The following is a 27492-nucleotide window of genomic DNA, read 5'->3' as shown; positions in this document are numbered from 1 at the left end:
AGTAAGGACTTTTTATAAGTTTTTACAGGAGTCTTCATGTTCAGGTTCTTTGTAATTAAATTTTTACTTTCGTAAATATATCTTTTACGTAACCGATTTGTTTAAGCTATGTTAAAACCAGAATTCCCCTCCCCTTCGTTTCTTAATTATATTTGCCACGGAAGCCTAAAAATGTGTTTAGAACACCACTATATAAAGGAATAAAAAGTACCAGTTCCTATGTTCTAAATTAAATTCCGAACAACTTATAACATATTTTGTTTTATAAAGTACATTTTTTCTGATGTAATTTGTACCCTAACCTAAAGCATTACACAACATTTATTTGATGGGTATCCGTGTTCAGTCGCACATACTAAGTATACTGACTATGAACCCAGTAATGATGCTTTGTTTTAAATCATTAAAAAAATTTCTAGTGTAATTTATAACCTAGAGCATTACACAACATGTACAATTAATTGATGTATATCTGTTTTTATGCACTACAATTGGATTGATGTAATTTATAACCTAGAGCATTAAGCAACGTGCACAATAAATTGATGTGTTTCTGTTTTCATACACTGGAATTGGATTGGTGGACTGTAATTTATTGTTGGCTTCTAGTTTGCCCGAATTGTCCATATCTGGATAGCATCACTTAGTCTCTTTTGATATAAGAGTGTAACTGACATCCAGTGACTAGTTTGTATTTGAATTGTACTCACAAAGTATAGTTGCATCGTTATCACTGTTATGTTCATGGGAATATGCAAACAGGAATTCTTCATGATTTATGTTATTGCATACAGAATTTTATAGTTGTGACCACGTAATTATTCATTATGTCGCTATTTTTGACATAAGGATAAACCACGATAGACGTAACACATACATGTATACTGTTACTCTAATTAAAGTAAAACAACTTTTATAGTACGGGTATCTCATTTAAGATTACTGTGGTGGATTTTTTGATTAAAGTAAAGCAACGGGTATCTAATTCGCAATGGGTGTATTCTTTTGGAGAATAATGATTTCTTGTAAGTATTCATCATTTTTAGTCAGTTCATCCACAAATACATTCAAAGAAACCAAACAGGAAAGTGGGCCTGGACTAAAATATCCCGGTTTCAAATGCATCCGTAAGCAGAGGAAGAGTAATTGGGACTGTCCCCGCCCGGCTTCCCCTTAATATCTTCGGGGCTTAAACTGCGAGCGTTTTTTCGCCGTTCGGGTTGTATGAAAATCCTGGGTTCACATGGGTACAGCTAAAGTAATCCTTGGCAGTTGTAATTCGAAGAAGAGTAGATGGAGATAGTTGTCGCGGCGACGTTTATCATGTGGTGCCATAAGGCAAAAAAACAATAGGTTACTCCGGAAATGGATGTAAATATTTCGCTAAGGCAGGTCTTTCTTCTGCCATTATTGTCTCATGGCAATCCAGGACGGACAATATGTTATATTAGGCCGTGACAAATTATTAGTTAATATGTAATTACTAGTTTGAATAGAGAGTGCAATGATCAGAACGGTTTTTCGTATGGCTACTTTGTCATTAAAGTTCATAAGACAAGTAAGGTTACTCGTCACAGGATACTTGATACCACCATCCACGCATCAACCATTATCGGAACAATAAGGGTGCTCTTATATAAAACTCCATGCGCGCGACATTTTACACCTTTATAAATCTGTTCTTGGTTCTTGATGGATATCTTAGCCTTCGTCCTAGTTTATAGTCTTTTGTACTATGTTTTTGTCATTCTTGATGAATAGCTAAGTAATTTTGGTTGACAACTGAAACATGTACTTACGAACGTCTATTTCTCTCTATTTTCAGTTTTTCTTCCTTTCGTCGGGCTCGTAATTGGAAATCCGGTAAATCAAACATCCAGCAATTTAACACGCGTCACAAATGAAGACAATGATGTGGAATCTTTATACAGTCAGTTTCCAATCACATCTATTGCACCGAAGTTAAAACCAACAAGTCAAACACCTGCACTCGATTCCTATAGTTTAACTAATACCTCGAATGCTACTATAGAATTAATGTTACTTGATCTAAATGAAGGAAACAGTTCAGAAAATGAAACGAATTCTTCAGAAATTACACCACCAACAACTGAATCAAATGACGATCAACGTAAAGATAGTGATACAAAGCATGACGATATAGACACAAATTCGTCGGACGATAACGATCACTCAAAGCGTGATGACCCTAAACCAATAAAAGTTCGCTTAATGTTTTTAGCAGAGGCTTCTCGCGTGTCAGACGAAAATTCGAGCATTTCTACAATCACGAAGATTCAGCCCATAATTAGCATTGATGCCAAGGGTTCAGTTGCTGATAAAGACCAACCCTACTTTGCGCCTCCTTATGATAAGGAGAATGATTTAATAAGTGTATTAAAGGCGCCCCCCGATATTGTGACAGACGATTGGCCTACAATAAAATACCAACCCATTATAACATCAACAATAGAAAATATAACTATACCTATGGAAAATAAAACAATCACTTCTCCCGAAAGAATAACATTGGTGAATTCGAGTATCAAACGTTCCGTTGCACCTAATCCAGCTTTTCAGAATCCAATTAAGGACATGCTGAGTAGACTGTCTTCGCGAGCTCAATCTAATGGCAGTTTATTACCACCTGGAACTACTCAGCCAGAATCCAGTTTCAACGTCAATATTAGTGGCCAGTTGGTCAATTCGGCAGATTCGACACCAGACCTAGACTCCCTAAGAACAATTTTAGCATTGTCATCTCAAAGACATCTGGCTACTAACAGCATTCCTAACAATGTAAATAATCAAGGTTCAAATATCGGTTTTAACAGACAGTCTCTTCCAGCATCCCCACCCATGTTCTTTCAAAACAACACATCTACTGTGGATAGGAATAGCACTGCAACGATCATACGAGCTAGCAATGATACTGTGTCAAATCCGAATACGAATGTGCGACACATTAACACGACAAATACGTTAAGACCAGTAAGTCTATTAGGCACTATTTTAGCCCTGGGCCGAAATGATCGTTTTGCGACCGGAATGCTGCCAAAGGCACAATCTAATGCTATGACTCCAACAAGAAATCGTACTGTTTTGAGATTGGACACATTACCATCGAAAATAAATGTTACGGGAGGTGTAAGCCATAATGTTTTATCCCAACAAAACAGCCAGTCTAACAGCGAACAAGAAAGTAATCATCCTGCCGAACAAGACTATACAATTAAAATGAATCCTAACAGACACCAGGAGAGAATTCTGAGAATTCCGGGTGGGAACAATCTGCGTCACGATTCGCATACTACCGTGCCGGGAACAACTAGCACTCAATCATTAAGCCAGCTTTTTAGGGCTCATATTAATTCACGTTATAGCACAAAAATAAAAAATGGTGGCACTGTCCATGCTGTGGATAGAACATTGGACGCAAACACTAATCAAGACATAGCACCAACAAGAAGTGATCAATCCTACAATGCGGAAATCATGCCGCAAGTACAGGATGTTACTCAAAAGCAATCTCAATATCCCCAGCTTAGAAGTCCAGCTAACCAAGATCTAGCCCCCGAACAGCAGAGTACTTCATATAAGCAGACAAACAATAATCAGGGTGTTGCATCAACACATGCTATACAACAATTTAGTCCAGTTTTAATGACCGACCCAGTCAGGTCAACGGATTCTAAACCTTTAGAAATTGCCAATCTTAGTTCCAGTAAAACGTGGAATCCTTTCCGAAATATGCGACACGATATTACACTTCATAACACCACAGACGTTTCTAAGGTAGAAGACATCTTTCGATTGTATGGCAATCAAATACCCAGGACTGGACAATTTCAATCACTTCCAGAACCAACTAATTCCAACCGTGGGCAGACTGACCAATCACAAACTCAGCAAACCACAAGCAGAGAGCGTCAACAAAATCGTAACCCATTTACTACTTATCATCAGTCTAGTTTGGGAAACCCGCCTCTCTCGAAAACTCCATCATTTCTGGAGAATCACCAAGGAACCACACGAGTAGAAAGTCCAATATACACAGAGCAGAATCCAGATCCTAACAAAATGGATAATTATACTGTTAACCACCAAGGCAGTCATGCCCATTCCATCAACCAAACGCCGTTCCAACAAATGAGTAGCGAACCATACGGTCAGCAGTTGAGATCGAGCCAAACAAATACAGAGGCTCTTTCTGGATACCTAGGCGTAGCCAATAGTCAACCAATGGTTACCAGTCAAAGAACAGACCCAGCACATGGAGTACAGTTTGGATCAAATCAACGACAACCAGGCGTCTCTCTCACATACGTAAGTGCGGCACCCGCTACAGAAACTAGCAGACATATAGTTCGAGGTGCATTCCATACACAGATCAGCCCGGAATACATACAGCAAATTAGGAACACATTTAGAAACGAGGAGCATAATCCTCCAATACAAACGTCACGAAATCAAAATGGAAATCAACACCGGTCCATGGGAATTTCCCAGGTAATGTCTCCATCATACAATCATACATACAGCCAGGAAGTTCGGATTATTCCTAGTCGACAAGAATATATTCCTCCAATGGAAACGGTTGCGCCAACTCAAGAAGGCATCTATAGGCCACCCACATCAAATATTCAAACTTACAGATACCAAGTAAGGTCCATGGGAAATTATTACAGTCAACCAGGGATGGGCCAAGAGACCGAGAGTTCTCGGACTGTTAACCTAGAACCCCCCGCCGAATACAAACAGCAGGTGGGGCACCATTCTAGCAGACACGGCATTATACAACAAGCTCAGTCAAGTGGGGCCTACGGGCAAGAAATAAGAGGTGCTAATCCAAGAAACAGCGGAAAAGCGTTTATATCTTCGGGTCAACCTCATGCCTCACTTGTGAACGGTCACTATTCGGCTAATCCAGAGACACAATATAATCCAAGGGGATCTTCGGGTAGCTCTCAAACTGAAACAATGGTGACAAACACGCCATACAATAGGTATTATCCACCGAATCAGTTTTCCAATAGAGAGAGTCCGCCAACAATAAATACAGAAAACAACCCAGCGAATGGCCATACTATGGCCGCTTCACTTTCTAATTCTAGAGGGCCCACATTTAATAACACAGACAATATTTTACTGGAAAATACCGCTGGTACGCAATTTAATAATGAATATACAGCGCAGGGGGTGGGGATGCACGGGGGGCATCGTGGTCCTCATTCACAGGATGTTCCAGGTCGTCCTGCACCACAAGCGCCTCTATGGAACACCAATGTCAGTAGTTTTCAAACTGTTCATTCATCGGCCAGTTTTCAAAATAGCCCACCTCCAAATAGTTTACCAAATACGGCGCATGAGCTACTAAGTACAACGGGCGTTCCTCAAAACATAAGTTTGTTGGAGTTAATATCCAGGATCGTTGAAGCAACACTAGAACCAACGACATCTTCTCCTGCTCGGAGTACTTTAGAACGCAACTCGCCACATAGACACAACCCAATTACCACATTAAATAGTCAAGCATTTGCAATGTCCCCCAGCGATATGTGGAACTATCTAGGCCAGCCGTCAAGACAATTTCTGAAATTCATAACCTCTCATCCTGATTATAATACTCTGATTTCTGATGTTGCTAATGCTGCGCGGGATTCATCAATTCAACATTCCCAACCAAAGTTAAATGGCACAAATTTGGCCAATGCTAATACACTAGGGCCTCCTGCTGCGGGCCAGTTTAGTGATCCATTTCTAAGCATACAAAGGCCAGCTATGAGAGACTCTCCTGTCAGTCACGGATCAGTTCCTAATTCAAATTTAACATCAAGTACCTTTTCTGATCATAGCGTCAATTTAACCGAAGTCCGTTTAACTATGTTGAAGAATTTAAGACGTGTTTTAGCTGTAACTACTGGGTCAAGACATCCTTTGAGTGCGACGCCAGTTTTACAAAATCATACAGCAGATGATTTAGTAGTGATGGCTGTGGATAGTATAATGCGGATGGAAGCCTTGAGATCCTTAGACTGTCGATCTATTTCATACGTGTTTAATGTAAATTTTATGGACTATATGCCTATTGCGTGTGATAACTCCTGTCCACCCATTTCAAAGTGTGTAAATGTAGGCAGTATTGGATTTTGTTGTCCGTTATCTGATAATTATGCTTCAGTGTAGTAGTTTATTATATATCTATATATATATATTTATATAATAATGAATTATAATTGCTCAACCTCTGACACCCGTGTAATTGTTATCCTTACTGTTTTTATGGTAATCAATGCCTGTTTTAATGTGATAGTTCGATGGATAAATGCTAACAAACCTGTCGATATTTGACGCATGTGATATGGTTAAGAAAGCACTGGAATGCTTCATGCTATGTTCATTGCAGCACAAACTCTTCTAGGATATTATGATAGGAAACAATATATAAATTCATTTTATATACCTATTTTTGTCGGAGGGCCTGACAAGGACAGTTGTCTAGTCGTTCGGATGGGACGAAAAACCGAGGTCCCGTGTACACATTTGCGTTCACGTAAAAGATCCCTTGGCAGTTGGAATTCGATATAAGAGTAGGCCGTAGTGCCGCTGCACAGGCAAAATTGCCCTCATAGCACACTGTATCGCGTATGCCCATATTCATTAGCCCAGTTTAGGAGCAGAACAGTAGGACGTTAAACCCCATTTCATTTCATTTCATTTCACCTATTTTTGTAAATTATCACCGTATGTTCACCCGTCTGTCCATGTTAACACTTTTCTGCGATCTGCGAGTTCAAGATTGGTCTAATTGTTTACAACGTGTTTCGTCAATTATGAAAGGAAGAATCCTGTTGATGAAACATATAGAAATAATAATATATAGATTACGTCATAGATGTCCAAGTATAGGTATTTACATACAGAAAGTGGAAGCGGGCGTTAATCCAGACATCAAATCAAGTTGGGTATATGCCCTCGGTGATATTCGAACTCCTGACCTATCGCATAAAATAAAATCCGTATCAATAAAAAAAAAGATGGTTCACGCTAGTTTCTTTGGCCTGACGCCAAATGGGGAACAGGTGGACGATTTGCTGATTGTAGATTTCTTAAAGGACAATATTGGTGCCAGTCGTTATCACATATGTGGTAGAACTGGTTAAACACGTTCCAAATATTATTTTATCACAGAGATCATTGCTACGATAGATGAATAATCAATGTTTCAACAATAGGAAGTGACGAACGATAAAGGAAACCACGAGTTATCCTTTTATATAACTTGCTGAAGTGACGGGTGATAACAGATACATGGGCGAATTTCTGCTCACTAAAAATTCCTTCGAAGACCAAAAGTTGTTATATGAGACTGTAAGAGTATATTTGACAATTCAAAAAAGTAATTGCATGTCATTAGATAAGAGAACACGAGAAAAATAGAAACAGTCCGTACATTCACGGGTGTTTATTCATTCTATACTAATAAAAACATGGTAATGCACGGACTTTTTCTATTTTTCTTTCATGTTCTCTTATCTAGTGAGAGTCAATTTTGTTTATGAATTGTCAGATATCCTTTCACAGTCCCATAACACAACTTTTGGTCTTCGAAGGAATTATTAGTGAGCAGAAATTCGTCCATGTATCTGTTATCGGCTGTCACTACATTCAGTTATATAAAGGGATAACTCGTGTTTTCCTTTTGCGTTCGTCACTTCCTATTGTTGAAACATTGATTACTCATCTATAGTAGCAATGATCTCTGTGATAAAATAATATTTGGAACGTGTTTAACCAGTTCTATCACATATGTGATAATGACTGGCACCAATATTGTCCCTTAATGCATTACAGGAATTTGGTGTAACAATTCCGTATAGCTCAAGTCAGCAGAGTGCTGGACTACCGTAGACTACACGGTTTCGTCGCATCCTTTTGAACCTTTTTCTTTTGAGTTACACAGGCTTACTGTAAATTTCGAGAGTGAATAGCGAGTTATATTTCCCCTTTCTTATTTTGATTTTAAACCTTGAGAACAGTGAAAATGCAGCTCGTTGAAATTTTGTAAAACTTAATGTTATTTTTAATTTGAAGATCAGGGGTCATGAAGAAGCTTTGCGAAGTTATATTTATTAATACTTTAAAGAGCTTTAGTTGACCATGCTCATGGTGCTACTGTTCATGTAAATCTTGACCAAAATGTACATTCTGGAATGAGGAAGAGGCGAATTTCTGATTTGCAAATTGCAGAGATAGATTTTTTAAGAGCTAGCATGGTTGGGTTCATTGGCATTGGTTGTATACTTAGCGCGGATGACCTTGATGTTGCTAGGGGCATAAGAAGTCATATATGTATATTAATATATATATATTTATATATATTTATAAATATGTTTATAGAGTCTTATGAATTTTTAAAAAAATTAACGAAATCTTGTGTATAGTATCGGAATATAATTTTATAATTACATGGGTGTTGATGGGCGTGTGTTTCGTTGTCTGTGTTTTAATAGCGGGAATTTTTAATTGAGAATATTGGAATGTAATGTGTTGTCAATATTTTTTTCTAGTTACTAAGGAAGTGATTCGGTATCGAATGATGACAAATTCAGCTGATGCTTTGAGCTAAAAAAAATAATAATAATGGGAGGTGTAATTCAGTCCCCGGTTACATAAGAAATCTTTACTGCATGACAGAAATGGTGCATGGATGAGGATAAATTAAAGATATGTGATGGTTGGTAAATGATTATAAGGAATGAATATCTAGGATGGATTAATGCAAAGGGCACAGAATACTGTTCTTTATGTAAATGGTTTGACCAATGGTTTATTACCTCAAACTTTATTGAAACGTACATCGATTGTTTTTAGTAGAATAGTAACCGGTTACATTCTCAAACTTGCTGTGATTTATGATGGATGTGGATGATAAAAATGGCCAAAATGTTGAAGTTCGCAAGTTCATCCGTGAAGTTTCATAGATAAAGCGGTTTCACTCAGCCTACGAAATTCGTTACTGTTACTCTCTATCATAAGTGTGATAATTTGATCGTGTGTATTAAATATGCATTTTGCCAGATTTAGATAGAGCGCTGCTTGTTCTTGCTATAAAACATATATAATGAAAAATTAATATTCAATCTGAGTGTAGTTATGAATGTTTGAAATTTTGACTTGACAAGAAATTAATCTCGATTGTCAAGTACCATCGCTACGATAATAAACAATCTCAATTATCAATTTTAACGAAGATATGGAAGACGTTATCTAAACCACTTAATAGATCAGAGGCCGGTTGTTCAAAGCTCTGTTAACTTTTAACGACTCGTTAACATGGAGTTAATGGATCGTTATCTTTAACGGAGAGAAAGTCTGTTGATGGAAGCCCCGTTAACTTTAACATGTTGTTAACTTGCCGTTATTTAAGGAGGTGTTGTGGTCCGTTGTGTGTTTAACGATGGCATCAGTCGAAGTATGCCCTTAGCAAAACGTCATAGATTACCAGTGTAATTTTCTATAGAACATTCTAGAGGGTTGGGCAATGGGGGGGGGGGGGCTATTCCATTTTCTATAGGATGAAATTCTATAGTATTCTACAGAATTTGGGGGGCCTGTAGGAAATCATGGCCCCAAATATTCTACAGTTTCTGTAGTGCAAATCTCTTAATTTTAACTACAGGAAAAAAAAGTATTCGAAAGGTTTTTTTATGGTGTTTTCTGTAGTAAATTCTACAGTTATCTTTTTGTATTTAATCAAGTTTTGTGAACAGACTGCACAGTTGTGCCATTGTCTTCAGTTTCTTGTTATTACTAACTTCTATGAAGTTTTTATACATGTGCATTAAACATTATGCCAATAAACAAACAGTCTTCTCTTGGATTAACGTTAATCAGTCCCTTAGCTAACGAATAATGAAATTGAATTTCCAGCAACAGAGTTTTAATGGACCGTTAACAAACGACACGTTAGTAAAATAACGATCTGTTAGAGTTTAACGGATCGTTAAAATAACTTAGTTTTCTAGCAACCGGTCCCAGATATTCGATGATATAGAGAGCATATTATTGGTTAGTCATGTGAATAGATATCAAATAATAATGTATATAACATTTTAAGCCAGAAAAAAAAAGAACTGCAATAAGCAGATTTAGCTCTAACATAATGCATCTTGTGCGGAGTGTGTAATTTGTAAATAAAAACTGTAGTTATAGTCAGACTTTTCTACATGGTTATATCTAATACCTCTCAATATATATTATACCGCCGACAATAAAGGAGAAACAGCTCAATAAAGACAAAATTATGTAATAATCCATTCGGCAATAGAATACTAAAGCAAATGATCGGAGTAATTGGTATCAGACAGGTTTCATCATGCATGATGTCTCCTTCACTTTATTTTTATTGCATTAGAATGGCATTAAAGGGTCTATACTGTCTGCCAAACTTTAACTGGCTTACAAAACTCTTTGGTCCACTGTGTGTCCTTAAAAGGATTTGCCGAGGAACACATGCGTGCAGTTCTCTTTTTGCCCCTTTTGTATAGTGGTGAAAAAGGGTTTTTGAATCTACATTTTCTGTCAGACTTTGGTGAATAGTCATGAATCGGAAGGATCAGGATGTAAACAGACATGCAATATGGAGATCACCCACAACGTCAGAGCCTAAAGATTCTTATAAAAATCGATATGGTCATATTGGGTAAATATTCATGGTCAAGAGATGGGATCATTACAGGGCTAAGAAGGGTTGGATTAACCCTGGGGGAAGGGGCGGATAAAGTCCATCAGGAGGGCAGCATTAGGATTAGGAAAATGCGTAGGGTCCAGTGTGGCGCGAAGCCCCCAGAAAATTTAGAAAAATAGATTTGATTTTTTGCATTCTGGGTTATATTCTGGTTATAAAAGCCAAAGTCAAAATTCCCACGGAGCCTTTTTTGCGGCCCAGAGAATGACTGCAAATTTTCAAATAAAATAATAATCTCACGAATTTCCATTGGGACTTTTGAATTTGTATTCAACCAAAATGATGGTATCTGTTTGGGTCTGGGACATTTGCCCTCACCTCCAACATTCGGTACTGGGGCTATGTACGGCAGATAGTTACATGTTTATAGTATTCTACTTCAAGTTTGTGTCTCTCAATTTTAGAATTCAACCTCATGCAAACTTTGGAGCAAGAACATGAACAGTTATTCCTCCGTCTGTGGTGGAAAGTCGTCAGCCCAAAGAAAATCTGGGAAACGGTCGGGCAAAGAGACCGTTTTTCAATCAACTTGAGACCCTATTCAAGAGTTATCTCCCTTTAAGCTTACAGTCATATCAAGGTTCGTTACCCGTCTCTAATTCAATTACATGTACAATGTTTACAGTATTCTGAATAAATTCGGAATCTGTCCAAATTGCCCTAAACATCGCAATAATCCTCGTAATAATCATCTAATGTGGCGGACTATTTCACTGCATGTTGTTATGGTTGATGATAAATTGGGCCAACTCAGGTTTTGGAGGCTGGCGTTATTGGTGCTCCATTCGTGCACACAGTGATAACGCATTACAATTAACATCAAATTAATCCTTCAGTAAATCGTAGTGTCGCGTTAATGGTCAGTCCATTCAATTCTATGCTTAATATTTAATAATTAAATTTCGCAATCAAATGATACATGGTATGCATGAATCGATAATCTGTAATCACCCGAATTCTATAAATTCTTGTCTGTTCATATTGTATAGCATGTACACGTGGTTGTTATACATTTGAGATGAAAGTTGAATTCACAATGTGCAAAAATTAAGGAGGGTTTGAATAATGAATGGTGCTTTATTTCAATTTAGAAATATCCAATATACAAAGGGTTGTTTACAGTGACGGTCTGCCCTCGCCCCGCAACACACACACACCACCCCCAGTAATTTTTAAAAAAAAAATAAAATAAAATATTTGTGATATGTTATGGTAATCAATACCTTCTATACGGTGATTAAAACCCACATTCCCATTCAGTCATAGACTTCCATGTTGTAGAGTCCGAGTGATTTCTTACCGAAGCCATCCCGCTGGCTGTATACCTACTATGAACAATAACACGTCAATCACTTGGGAAGTGCGTTTTGCGATCCTCAACGCGGCGAGAATATTCATTCTCTTTGATTCCGTCACTCCTTTCGTTTAACACCTCCCTCTCGGATAAGCAGCGATTTGGCGACAGTATCTGATCAGATCTATTTATCTCGACGCCAGGCTGCATTTCCGGCATCATGGGGGATTCCCCATACCCTCCGTAAGGAAAATAGATAACTCTTGTCAGGGATACTCCACCACTACAAATGTCTGGCAATTACATAGCTCTGTCGGGGGTACCCCACCACTAGAAATGTCTGTCAGAGTGTTTTTGTAATATCTGAAGATGTACGGTACACTGCTGTACGATTTTCATGTGGTAAACTTTTGAGCTAATCTAGTCTAGTTGGGGGGCATTGCATTTTGGGCGTGGAATACCACACCCACCACCAGAAACCTGACAGACTTACATTCTGATGATACCAGATATACATGCATTGATATGATATAGGAGAAAATTGGTACACTCTTCAGCTAGGTTAACCCCCCGGACTCCCGCTCTATGAGGGAACTTCGTCGAGGTTCGCAAGTCCGCTCGTTTGACACTTTCCTCTCTGGTCGGTTAAACTAGCGATCGGGCGAGAGGCGACAGGCGGTATCTCGTAAGATCTAATTATCTCGACAATCGGTGCCTGAATTTCCGGCAGTCTATTTTACTAAATTTTCGGAGGGAAGTCCTCCATATCCTCCGTAAGGGCTCACTACTTTGGCGCTCACGAGAAGGCGACAGGCGGCATCTGGTCAGATCTATTTATCTCGACGATCAGTGTCGGAAATACTGTCAGACTTCTTTTCCGTCAGTCTATTTTTAAAAACATTCTGGGGAAGGCCCCCCTATACCCCTAGTTAAAGCCGCCACTGGTTGTTTATGGAAAGATACATGATAAGCGTATATTATGCTTTCAAGTTTATATGAACTGGTTTCCCTATCTTCAAAAGTTTACTTTTTATGGTTTCATTTTGACCTCATTTATTATTCAAAAGACAATATGGATCACGTATAAAGAGTTTTATAGCTATGTGGGGGTATTACTTACACGGGACAATTTGCCAAAATAATATGTTTTGGGGTTTTGTATTTATTTTTTTTTTCTTAAAAAAGAAGGAAAATATAACTTAAACTACACAGATTCGGGTCTTTGTATGATTTGTCAGTGTCACTACCATGACATTATTAATATAGTCAAATGTATATTTTTTTTCTATTAATGTAAAAACATCTAAGTATAAACGCATTTATTTACATAATTTGGACATACTGTTCTTATGTGATGCATATTCTCCCGTTTTGATTGATAACAGGAAGTAGATATATTAAATAAACGGGTTAAACATTGAATAAGCCTTTTTTCGTGGTCTGTCCCACTGAATAAGCCTTTTTTCATGGCTTATCCCATATTTTGAAATAAACCACGTTTTCCAAATTATCTCATATCTTTTTCGTAAAAGTTTTAATACAAAATGTAAAGTCCATTAAAATAAATAGTTATTTAAAGCGTGGGTCTCTAAGTCTCGTCACGCTTATTCGGAATGAGCAGGAATCAAGCAGAATCGGTCGGAATACTTAGAATGTGCTTCGAATCCGCCTCGAATGGTTCTTGCAAATTGCGCCAGCACGTTATTCGGGATTCGGCAATAAAACTGGTGATTGCTGGAGATGGCTGCCCCGTGCACTCTAACAAATCAGTCAGTACCCTACTCGCCTGACAAACGGTCGTCTCCGTGCTAGTCGGCCACCCAACGAGAAAATGGTCGGATGCAAAGTACATCGTTCTGTTTTAGTGGCGAATCCCGAATAACGTGTTGGCTCGTTATTCATTATTCACGAATCCCGAATAACGAGCCAGGTGATTGCTGGAGAGGACTGCCCCGTTCACTCTAACAAACCAGTTATTACCCTATTCGCATAACAAACGGTCGTCTCCGTGCTAGTCGGCCACGCAACGTTCATTTATCCCTACAGTCGGAGGTAGCGAGGAAATGGTCGGTCTTGTTTTACTTCCGAATCCCGAATAACGTACTGGCTCGTCGTTCGGGATTCGACAATAAAACAGGTGAGTGCAGGAGAGGACTGCCCAGTGCACGCCAACAAACCAGTCAACACCCTATTCGCTCGACGGTCACCAAACGTTCACTTACTGCAACGTGTACTCCAACAAACCAGTCAGTACCCTACTCCCTTGACAAGCTGCCGTCTCCGTGCTAGTCGGCCACCCGAAGTTCACTTACCCCTAGGGTCGGAGGAAATGGTCGGATGGAAGGTAGACCGGTCTGTTTTAGTGGCGAATCCCGAATAACGTGCCAACTTCACGATGCCGCTCTCGAATGCAGCTCGAATATAAAGCATGTTAGAAAATTTAGAATGCACCTGGAATGCCGTACAATTCCGGTTCGAATGCTGGCCAAATACCGATAGAAGTCTGGTTGGAAGATGTCCCGAATACTGTATGAATTCACCTCGAATGCAGCCAGAACACATCCGGGATGGCCGCTGAAATGGTTCAAACGACCAGGAATTCAAGCAGAATGAAGATCGAATACTTAGACTGGACATCGAATGTACTTAGGATGTAACATGAGTAGATTCCGACAGCCTTCGAAATGCATTCCGGTTCTTTCGAGGCGCAATCGGGACATTCTGGCAGGATTTGAATGCGATCAGAATGCTGTTTGAATGCGGTAAGAATATTTAGAATGCAGCCAGAGTGCATTAAGAATACACTTCAAAGGCCGTTCGACAGGTTAAGCAAAACATTCGGGCCGGCCACACTATTAATTAGATTACATCTAAATCACAGACTAAATTATACAATTTAAGCATTTTTTAACCATAATAATAGCTGCACTAGATTGGTTAGTGCCATTCACAAACACATTCCTATATACTAGTATACATGATTGTGATATACAGTATTTGTTTTAACATTAATATTTTACGAAAAGGGGGTTTTAAATTTGCCATGAAGTTTACTGATGGCTATATACAGATTTTAATACTGAATAATCAATACTGAATACTGAATATCAAAGCTAAAACATCTGCAACGGTCAGTGAATGACATTTCAACTCGTGTATTGAATACGTTTGTTTAGGTCATTCATAGACTTGGGTCAGCTAATGCCTACATACCTTATTATGATTCAAAAGGTATAATAATTCATCTATGAGGTCTTTATTTTGACAGTATTTGTTTATTTATTATGGACCGCGATCTAAATACCGGTTACAGTGTCATTAAACTTTTACAAAATGGGTGCCCGAAAGCCGAGCTATTTAAATAATTTCAAATTAGCATTTTGTTTATAACTATCAAAGCTATAAAACGGGTTATTTTTTCTATTTGAAATAGGTTTTTCGACATATAACCATCGATTAAAAAACAAATTCCAACTGTATATTACGCTTTATCAAAATGCTAATATAATTTTATCTTTGGAGATTCTTGAAGTATTCTGACTAATTTCTGTTAGCGGACATTATTATTATTCTGGATGCGTATAAGGCGATGAATGGTTAGGTGCTATCGTTGCTATGCAAAGTTTGTGCCGAGATCTGAATAGCGATCAGTGACCATGTCACCGCCTCTAGTAAATATCAATTGAAAAAGAAACTTTACTATGCAGTAACTTAAAGAAAACAATGACAAGTTTGACCAAAACCTATTTTGGTTGTTAGCTTATGCACTTTTTTAAAAGACAGAATTGGCAAACAGCTCTATCAGTAGCGACATAATTACAAATACAGGGAACCCAAAAGAAACTGTGTAAAAGGAAAAAGACGAAATTGCACTATTGAGGTACGAGGGCTGGCTGAAAAGTTCTAAGCCTGAAGAGATAGATCAATTGGGTTGAAACAAACTTTTGTCACCAACAAGTATAATCATTGAATGAATCATCGACACAAGAACTGCAACTGTTGTGTTATTATTGTCTTCGTACCAGACCATCTTGTGAATCTAACCATTGAAATCGCCAGAAATGGACAAAACTGAATATAGGACAGTCATCAACTATGTGCAACTGAAAGGACTAATCCCAAAACAGATACTTGCCGACAAGGTCTCTACTTTAGGGGATGGTTGATGCCCCTTCCTTCTCCACAGTAAAGACGTGGGCTGTGTAATTTAAGCATGACAGAGAGAGCATTTGCGATGGCCCGCGTCCTGGAAGGCCATCAACAGCAACCATTCAGGAAAACATTCCCCGGATGCATGACATGGTTAATGCTGATCGGCGATATATTGCCAGTGTTGCGGGCATCTCTCATGAGAGGAGAGAGAGAGCGAGAGAGAGAGAGAAATGGGGTTTAACGTCCACACGACACAAACTAGGTCATTTCGGGACTCACATAATATGGTTTAATTTTATTTCAATAATTCGCTTGCGCGTAGGGGTCTTTAGCAATGGGAGGAAACCGGAGGACCCGGAGAAAACCCACGAGGTTGGACAGGCGGTCCTACTCCTTGTCACGTACAACCGGGGAATCGAAACCACACCAGTTGACTCAATGACAGACTTTATGGTACAGCGCGCACGTGATAACCATTCAGCCATCCAACCCCCCTCTCTCATGGGGGGGTGAGCACTGTATCACCAACGAGTTAGGAATAACAAAGATTTCTGCAAGATGGGTGCCATTTCTCTTGAAATGGAATCCATCGACTTACAGGTCTTTTACAGATAGACTTAGAACTTTTCAGCCAGCCATCGTCTCTAGTTATTGTCAGCACACTTGTTAGGGAATAAGTTACTATTTACCATAGCGTTAATTTCATATTAGACTTGTTTTTAGATAATATAACTCTCCAAATTGCAATTTACTCATAATCCTCTCACTGAAGTGGTATAATATTTGGCAATGTTATTTAGTTGTGTGTTTTTGGAAAAGGGGGAGGGGATGATGCCACTAATTTCATTGATATGAGTTATGATCTACACGGGTATATACGTTTGATTTTGGAATGTTTCTGTATTTAGCACACTGTTCTTCCCATTTGACAAGTTATTCATATATAATATAAAGATAGCTATTTTTGGCTACTCATAATGATCTACAACTTCCACATTTTTCAAAAATTTGGTACAGAAAACACGTTTAAAGAGACAATGAGCGTAGATGTTGTTCTCAGTCCGAATAATAACTGTTTGAAATAATTCAAAAAGTGTGCCCTCAGTCATGAACCGTTCAATCTACACTTATTATAAGTACAGTTTGACGTGGATAAATTAGATAGTGTCCGAAAAATGGCAATATATTACGTTTTATATAAAAGTGCGCGCAGTTGGTCTCCAGTGCAAAGTTATAAGTTGAAATTAGTTGAGTTAAGATTTAAAGGCGGGTGGTAGGTTTCTGATAGAAACATCGAGTTGATACTTTTAAAGTTGCAATTTCATATTTTTAAGTTATATTTTTAAAATGTATTAAAATAAAGCCTTAAAATAGATGGTATCTATAAACAGTCCTACGTTGTTAAAGAATAATCCTATTAACCCTATAATTCACTCTTGCCAGTTGAGAAATTGGCAAAAATATAATTTTCAACTTCAAATTCAAACGTTTGAAGATATCTATTCCATGGAGGGAATAGAAAAACAAGGGAGTTAATTGTGTTATTATTTCCGGGGTCAAGGATTTATAAGTGGGAGAATGATACCTATGATCGTATAATAGTGAATTGACAACCTATTGAGCAAAAGACAGAAATATTTATGTTTTGACTTTCTTAGAAAATATGAAATTCTCGCTTTAACTAATTATAGATGTGGTAAACGAAAAAGAAATTAAAGATGTTTTGCAGAAATATTCAGGATTTTATGTTGGTTTCTTAGGCCATAGGAAATAAGATTGGGTAGTATCTATTGAAACAGATACTTTATCGATTACAGTTAATTTATGTGGCCTTAATGTTTTAATTTCACATTATTTTATCTCGTGTAGCTATATATGGCTATAACACACATTATGTGGTTATTAAATGCATCTCAAACTATTTGATTCTAAAATCCATGTGGTAGAATGCGGTCATTGAAGCCGCTGATAGCTATATATGGCTATAACACACATTGTGTGGTTATTAAATGCATCTCAAACTATTTGGTTCTAAAATCCATATGGTAAAATGTGGTAATTCAAGCCGCTGATCCTCATTTGCATTTTTCGGACAGTATCTAATTTTGCGCGTCTTAATCCACGCCGAAATGTTCTTAAATTAATTAGATAAAATTAAATTTTGGATTCCAAACGGTCTTTTAAAAACAAAAATGGTCCATAAAAAAATGTTAGCGAAGACTATAGGTGGTGTTTGCCTTTTGATCATATCCCGTTTATATCGTCTACAGACGATGTCGAATGTTGACAAAGTTTCAATCGATCATATCGTTGAAAATAATAAAGGGGATTCTGTTTTAGAGACTCAACTTTCACAGTATTGTAGTTTACAGGGTATTGAACTACACTAAAAATGATGATTAGAGAATTTAAATACATATTGAACTCTGTAATTATGATGTGGTTTATAATATGTTTAAGGATACATTATTGTTCCCCATTCGCTAGTGTTTTGTATGATGTTGAGCAACAAATCCTGGAAAGAGCCAAAGATTTACTCGATTCAATATGCTTGACCCGTCCAAATATTTCTTTCAAAGCAGAATATATTATAATGAAGGCGGCGTTTAGATGATTTGTTGGTAAATAAACAAAATACGCCATTATGAAGGCGTGTTTCTTCTTTTTACTGTGATGAATTAGAACATTACCCTACAGAGATGGGTGACTGAATTCAAAGCGATCTATAAAAAGAACCATGGATTACCATCAAAAATAATCTAGAGTGGTTTTTGATGATGGCCTCAAATTGACACGTTATTTCGGACATGTCTCAGGACAATAAACTATGAATCAAATTGCACTCTAAGGCCCTAATTCAAGAGGCTGACCAGAATATTAGTCTGGTCGTTTTTTAGATGTACCAGTCTTCATTAGCCCAGTCGGAGCAGAACAGTAGGACGTTAAATCCCAATTTCACTTTCTGATGCAACTGCCATAGTCAGTGTTTGTGCCCAATTTCCAGTACCTTAACTATTGACCCCGCCCTATACTTAATTCTTCTCTGTGCCGCGAAAAACATTTTGTTTTGCGATACACTCCCACCTGACGACTTAATAAACGAAATAAAACTCTTTTATATTAAAGGGACATTTTCATAACAAAACAGGAATTTTCAAAATAATCTTAGACATTCCTAATTATCGACAACCCAAGCACACCGCTACACTTATGGTAAACTGGTTTGTGCCAGCGTTCGTTAATGCCACATTCCACTCCCATCCGACTAGTAGATTGACAGTTAAAGCGTTTATACTATATCAAACATGGCTCGTTTAACTTGTGTAGGATTTTACATACAATATAATTTGGACATATATGCTGGGGAGGGGGGAGTAACGTTTCCTCTAGACAAATTAGGTAGTCTCGGGACCTAAGTGGTGGTAGGATACCGGTGGATCCGGAAAAAATCTACGAGGTTGGGCATGCGATCCTACTCCTTGTCACCTACCAGCTGGGAATCAAAACCACGTCAATTGACTCAGTGACGGATCTTATTATGTAAAGCGTTACCCCCACCCCTACCCTCTCTCCTCCTTTACTTTTAAAGGTTACCGTCTACCTAAAACTTTCCCGCGGACTACAGCCTTTAGATCATGATATTGTTATAATTTATTTTCTTTTATTGTGATCTAATTATGTAATTTTTCATTCATTCATTTATTCGTATTGTTACTTTCAAGTTTATGTTGTATGTTACACGGGATTGACCTCGATGTTGTTTAACAACACAATAGATTTACAATACAGTACATACTGTCACTATATTTGATAAAGTATGATCCATAATGGTTTAAGTAAGATTAGTTACTGATTTTTTCATTCATTTAAACCGTTGTCTTGTTTGTCTTATTTTTTTTAAAGTAACTATGCTTGCTTATCGCAGAAGAAAATCAATGAAAGAAAATAAACTTACGACAGGAATGTTAAACAAAAAGACACAGCGAAGGCACTTTCCCAAAAAAAATGACACAGAAAACGAGAGGAAATATATATGTAAGCGATTTTATTTAGTTAGGTGTTATGTTTTACAAGAAATCACCAGTACTAATGTTTAAAAAATAATGGTATCCGGCTGAGATATCGCTGATGATGTATTCTGTGGCCATAAGATTTCGATCCATATATCACACTTACTATAGAGAATTCTCTTGTCAGTGGATGTATATAGTCAACACCATGATGCTTTGATATGTCTTCATTTCAGACGATCGATCTTATTAATAACACTTTTTATAACAGCTATTACTTCTAACCGTTGTTACAGCAAAATGGTCATCACAATCGTCGATCCTCCCTGGGATCTTTTTCTCGTTTTGTCTTATCTAGTGACAGCCAATTCTTTTTTGAATTGTCAGATATTCTCTCACAGTCTCATATTACACCCTTTTATCTTCAACGGAATTATCAGTGATATGAAATTCGACCGTGTGTCTGTTATCGCTCATTACTTCAGTCAGTTATATAGAAAGATAACTCATGTTTGTCATTTTTGGCGTCATTTCCGGTTTCTTCAAATGTTCGTTACACATCTCCCGTAGCAATGATCTCTGGTGAAATTATATTTGGAATGTGTTTACCCAGTCCTGTCACATCTGTAATAATGACTGACACCAATAATGTCCTTTAACCTGAGCAGAAAATGTTGCTCTAAACACCAAGTTGTATCTATCTCACTTAAATAAAATCAAAGTTACTATGTTCCATTGCACCGACAAATCGCATTTACATTTCGTCACAGGTGTCAGACACTAACCTGACACTTAATTCGAACACTCTATCTCAATTAGTAGCAGAGAAATTATGATCCAAAATGTGTGACGGACCGTTGGACATACAAAGAAATCTTTATAATGAATCCCACCCTGCCTTAATCATCATGCAAGCAATTTTCATACAAATACATATTCTAAGTACGTAACAAATTAACCAGGTTGGTGTATAATCCATTGTAACATGTATCTCGATTTGTCACATACAAGACGATATACTTTTCGATGTACATATATATCATTATCTACTTAGTTTATTGAAAAGTACATTTTTCATTCCTGTGGTGTTTACCGGACCTATCAAATTGGTTCTATATATGTCGAGGCTGTTGTAAGATCTGACAAGGAAATGAATACTTTTTATGATCCGATCCCATTTCTTTAATAAAGTTTTTAATTAACGTTTTATTGTCATGTCATCACTTTATTTAAGACAAACAAGAGATATGCATCAATATGTTATTTAACTCTAACGAAAGTCCGGAATTAGACTATTTCTAGAATAGAAGTTTATTTTTACATCAGTCTAAGAGTGTTTAATTGTTCATTGTTTGGTCAAGAAGTATAATGTTAAATATCTCCATATATGGTTTAATGACGATTTCTACCTTTGTCCCTGGGATTGTCCTTATGTGGCTAATTTTGTCATTTTAATTTATCACATTACAAGTGGTTTATGAGAAGTCTAAATGTCTAAAGATGTCCCGTCTCCGAGTTTAATAAGCCGAGAGACTTCACTTGAGCAGGATATCTCAACATTTGGTCCTTTAAAGTTCCTAGTTAAATTAGATTGTATGCAAAATATATGGCAAATATTCCTAGCCATCGCCGAGATATGCACGTTTTAACGAGTCGTATAAATAAAATATTTTGATTAGTTAGTAGGTCTTGGTGAGTTTAACGAAAGTTTGCGCGAAATACTTTAATCTAAGCGGGCCAGCGTTAAAATTTTCGGAAATCAGGAGAATTTTTTTAAATATGGTAGTCCTTTTATTAAAAATTATATACATTTATTTTCTTTGTAAGATTGATATTATCACTTTAATTCTAACGAACAATCGAGTCGCTCAAACTTCACGTAGACTTTTAAGGATTTCCCCTTTTCATTTTATTTATTGTGAGCTTAGTAACCACTTCCAGTCAGAATAAATCTTTTCGGGTTAATTTGTTTGCCAAAGATAGGTAACTGCAATATCACTGCCTTACCATATCTAGTAGAAAATCTAGATGCGATTATGTTTTAAATGCCAAAAACAAATTTGACCTTTCTCGGTCTCTATCCGCCTGTCATATCGGACCTAATCAGTGCATTTGAACGTATCTCTATAATCACCACCGAAACAGAATAGCAACAATTTGTTTCTGTTTAAATCTATCAGATGCTTGTTTAAATTTAATTATCTCGATCCAGTGGGGTTGGCTAATACGAACGGACACTATAGGATTGCATGATATATGGATATCAAGCGGATTAAGAGATTCAAAATGTACGGTTAACAGGGCAACTGACCAGATGAGTTTTAAAAAAATATTTACAGCTATATTTAACCCTGTCAACATACGAGAATCCGGGACAAGAAAATAATAAATTGTGTCGCTAATCAACCCCAAAGGGTTTCAGAACTGACATCTGGGCCATGTCCGAACTAACACATTAATATTCCAGTTTCATTTCTCGGTTCTGTAGAACTATTCGCCTGTGGAGTAATCTGAGAAAGCATTCGTTAAATGGCATACTGAAACGATCACGTATAAAGTGGTATGTGCAAACCAGAAATCAATTCGACACTTGGCCGTATATGTGTCACACGCTTAAAAATTCTGATCATTTTTTTCAATTTCATTGATATTAAAAGAGATGGTTGTTTCACATTACAATGACTGCTTCTGATATATATGTACAAATGGCCCATATTAATTCACAGCACGATTCGTTTAGCTAACCCGTGCTATATAAATCGTAAGGTCTGTTATCTATGCATGCCATGGGTTCAATGCCGGGTTTGTACGGGGCCTGGTTGACTACGCATGCCTAACTTCTTCGTGTCTCTCCGTTTCCCTCGGTTAATGTCGGTAAACGCACGTTCTCTCTGTGTCCCAATTTAAACTAATAATTTCAAATGAAAGAATAGGGGCCGCTCTGTGTAGATGTTGTCTAATTTAATTAAATCACGTCGGTGAGCTAATGTTATTGCGAAATTTGTTTGTAAAATTACAGTCGGAAAAGTGTTGATTGCCAAGGCATGAGCCCCCGCTCTGTCTATAATATTTGAATGGAAAAACACGTGAATCAATCTTATGTTATCTAGAGGTCCTTTTTGAAAAAAAAATATTTTTCAAATTAATAATATTCCGGGGAGATGTAATTTTCAAGTGCATCACTTAAGGCCATAAATAATATGTCAACATCTCCTTAAAGAGTGATCATATTCTTTGTAGAAGTACGTTATATAATAACTTATAGTTTGTAATGATAAAAAATAACGTTTAATGACAAAATTCGTCGACCAAAGCCAAGATTGACGCCAGACGCATCACGATGTCTAGAGCGGGCTAGTAAAAGTCATGTTAAATTCGTAATGAAATGAATTTGCTTCTGTCAGAGTCATGACGTAAAGTCTAATTTATCTAATAGATCGTTTTAAAATACAGGACAACATCCTATGAAATACACATACCGTTAATTACCGGGTATGTCGGTGATTTTTTATTACTATTTGGTTGGCGAGCAGGCTCTCTTTTTTTCGAGGATCGGGGGTAGAGGCGGATTACTTATGGCTGTCTTCACACCCCCCCCCCCCCCGCCCCCCATTGTCAAATTGGAATTTGTACCAGAATTAAGAATGACTTACCTCGAGCACGATACACATACCTATTTTTAACTAAATAAATGGAATGAAATGGGGTTTAACGTCTAACTGGGCTAATGAAGGCGGTCATACGCCATACAGTGTGCATTCCAACCGCCAAGTTATTTTTTTACGGGCATGTCAACTAAATAAATGATTCTTAATTTTTTAAAACTCTAATTGCATAAATTTTAGTGCGATGTCATCAAACTTACATAGTAAATTAGACCGACAAAAAGTTACGATGACATTGACAGAATGAACATTCCTTAAGTGGCATTTAGTAATTGAACAGTAACATACTACAACTATTTATGGAATAACAATTTACGGTTAATTGACATGCAGCAACGTTTCGACGATTACCCACTCGTCTTTATCAAGCAAATGAATGAACATAACAGATCGAACCTTCGATTTGGAGGTGATTTAATTCCTGACAGATTGTCAATCCAATAAAAAAAAACCTAGTGCATGTAGGTAACTGTTTATATCTAGAAACATTTTTTATTTTAATTTCTGATCATAATGTACATTTCAAACGTGTTTGAAAAAAAAAATCTAAATTACACCAATAAATTACAACTTCTTGACCTTAAGTGTTAAAATAAACCATAAATTGGGTATTAGCAAAACTTCAAAGGTGAATCATGTTCAAAGGTATGTTCTGTTGGTTTGTATATATAAGCTAAAATACCAGTTATAAGGACATATGATAAATAATATAAAACTGTTCGGCCGAAAACATAAGTCATTTGCTGTCTTAAGATTTTTTCTGAATCACGTGGTCATTTTTTTTTCTTGTATTTATTTTCTCTAAACGCGGGTTAAACGTTGACATGGTCGACTCGCAATAAATAGCCGGTTATCCGGTCTGAGGGTCTCATTCAATGCCGAGTCTGGCAAGCTTAACACTAACCCAAGACAGAGAAAAAGATGGCGGAATTAAAACATTACTTCCTACTCTGTATTTTAATAGCAGGTCTATCAGGTAAGACGTTTTTAATCAAATTTGTGATTTATACACATGGTCATTTTTTACGTTATTGGTAAATATTAGGAATATCACAATATGCTTCAAGTTTGTGTTTCTAATTATATTGTAGTAAATTTAGGTGATTTCATTCTTTTAAGAAACCTTTGCGCTTTAAATTATTTCAACAGTTGTGTATTATAATGCAACCGGTATGCACAATGTGCTTCAATTATATTGTAGTAAATTTAGATGATTTTTAATCCCTTAAATTATTTCAACAGTTGTATATTATGATGCAGTTGTATGTTCATTCATTTTTATTAATATATTTCATATATATTCACTTTTTTTCATAGTTAGCCATTCTCAACTTCATGGATTAGCCAAAATGTTAGCTGGGCCCCGGGGAGGGATGTTGAAAATGTTAGCACACCGCGTGCCCTTATTACAGAGAGGCTTGGCAACGTTACAAGACATGAAAATAGCAAAACGATTAGGATGCACCGCTGCCTTTGACAACGAATCACCTTTAAGAACAATTATGCCATCTGGATGCACAGCTGAAAAGGATATCTGCCCATATGTAAAGCCAACTAAAAGATGTGTACAAGTGGGCATAATCGGAATGTGCTGTCCTTACATGGGTAATTATGAATTTTGCTGTAAATAGTTAAAAAATATAATAATACATAATACAGATTCAAGTCTTAGATTCAATGTCGGCATTCAGTTATATATCAGGTAGTGGATCTCAATGACCTTTAAATTAAAGGAAAACTATTTTGAAGCGTAAAAAGTTTGCTATATATTTGAATTAAAACTGTGAAAGTCTATTAATTTGTCTGAAATTGACAACAAACCCATTGACTTAATACCTAATAAAACCTTTGAATTACATCGTTGAACCTAATATATTGATACAGTTATTGTATTAATAATATATGTAAAGGCCCTTTTTTCTGGAAATTAGCGGTCTAAATTCAGTCCTACTTTAATAGATGCAGGTCAACACCTGTATTTTGGTATATTTTCGGTGGGGCGCTGGTGGCGTACGCTCTTAGTTTTGTGATCGAGAGGTTGGGACTCTCATGGATTCTCGATTAAATTGTCTCAGGTTCGAAACCCAGTGTGACAGAGTTTGGGATTTTTTTAAGTCTGACGAGAAAAGTGTGACAGTTGGAATTCAAGTTGTAAAAAAATTTCAAAATATTTCGCCAGAAAACATTGTTGTTTGCAAGTAAAGCAGTAATATAATTGTGATATAGCTGAATTTCAATATACAAGAACACGTGCTATGCGATATATAGGAAAGCTAAATGAGACTTTTGTGCGTTGTGAATCTATTAATGCCATCTTTGATAATAATATAAAATTAGTTACAAATGAATAATTATTAACTTAATATAGTTTCTTTTTATTTGCAGTAAACTCGTCTACAATAAAAAATGCTAAAATGATGTACAAATGGAAACGGTTATCAGAAGTGATGGCATAAAAGGACAAAAGACCTGGGCTAAAAAAAACTATATAAATATATATTTTATTTATGTGGGTGTGTTTGTGCTTGTAGTTATTTATCATAATTGAAATGACTGTGATTTACGTCATCGGCGCCGTTTTTGTGTTCATAAAAAGACAACGGTTAAAGCTAATTCTCTATTAATTAGACTATGACTTGACCTATAATTACAAGGGCATTTGAAACCTTTATCAACAACAATTAAGGAGGCTTGATAAAGATCTCAATTGGTTTCAATGATTAATTGTTTGTTTATTAATTGTCAATGTAATTGAAAGGCATCTGGTATATGTCTGCCCAAACCTAATCCTCCCAGTAGAATTAAAGTGATTTTCATACTAAGTACTCGTTTGTCTTCAAGATTTACCAGTTGTACGAGGGGTGGAGGTGTACTCAATAATTAATAAAGTCCCTACCTCTTCTCGTGTGTAATGTGTAAGGGCTGGATGAAGCGGGGAATTGGATGGTGGGGAAAGGGTGGTATTATTCAAGACAATCTGTCTGAACATATTGACATACCATTCGATTTTACTGTAAATTTCAAGATTCAAGAACACGCCTTTTCTCGCCTATGACAAGAACATCGAGTTTGGATCGGACTGGAAAAAAGCACGTAAACTTTTACCTTCAAGGACAAAATGCTCATATAACCATACCAAGAATAAACACTCGTGTGTTATCCGCAGATTGACCTGCCCCCACTATATAAATCAGATGTGATAGTTTTGATTGTACTCTTACAAATACGAGCAAGACTATCTTGATGAAAATATGTAATTGTAATCCATCAAAAAATCATGTAAACCGCTAACCGCTTTGCACTAGATTGTGACCGGTAAGTACCTATTTTCTGTTGATGCAGTTTTATGTATTTGTTAAAGGCAAATATAAATAAAATTTAATGTATTCAGGGGAAGGGGGGGGGGCTAGAGGTCTAGGGTGTCGCCCTTTGAGCTCTAGCTGGACGGTCACCTCTGGCTTGCGGTGGTGGTTTCGATCCCTGGTGTGAGTGTATGTGGCTTGGAAATAAGGCTGCCTTCTCAACCTCATGGGTTTACAACGGGTACTGTGGTTTCCTCCCACATGATAGACGCCTGCGCGTGCACTATAAGCATTATCAAATTAGACAACTTGTCTACGA

General features: G+C 37.0%; 1 long non-coding RNA gene across 1 annotated transcript; it reads left to right on the top strand.

Annotated features, from left to right (window-relative positions):
- Positions 1-24601: 24601 nt before the first annotated feature.
- Positions 24602-26658, top strand: LOC126831140 (uncharacterized). The gene is made up of 3 exons (XR_007684152.2): positions 24602-24847; positions 25189-25476; positions 26257-26658. It is a non-coding gene; the product is annotated as an uncharacterized LOC126831140 (long non-coding RNA).
- The last annotated feature ends 834 nt before the right edge of the window (positions 26659-27492 follow it).

The sequence above is a fragment of the Patella vulgata genome, chromosome 8 (assembly GCF_932274485.2).
Source record: "Patella vulgata chromosome 8, xgPatVulg1.2, whole genome shotgun sequence".
Classification (NCBI taxonomy): domain Eukaryota; kingdom Metazoa; phylum Mollusca; class Gastropoda; family Patellidae; genus Patella; species Patella vulgata.
The sequence above is the reverse complement of the archived record's forward strand: the minus strand, read 5'-3'. Positions and strand labels throughout refer to the sequence as shown.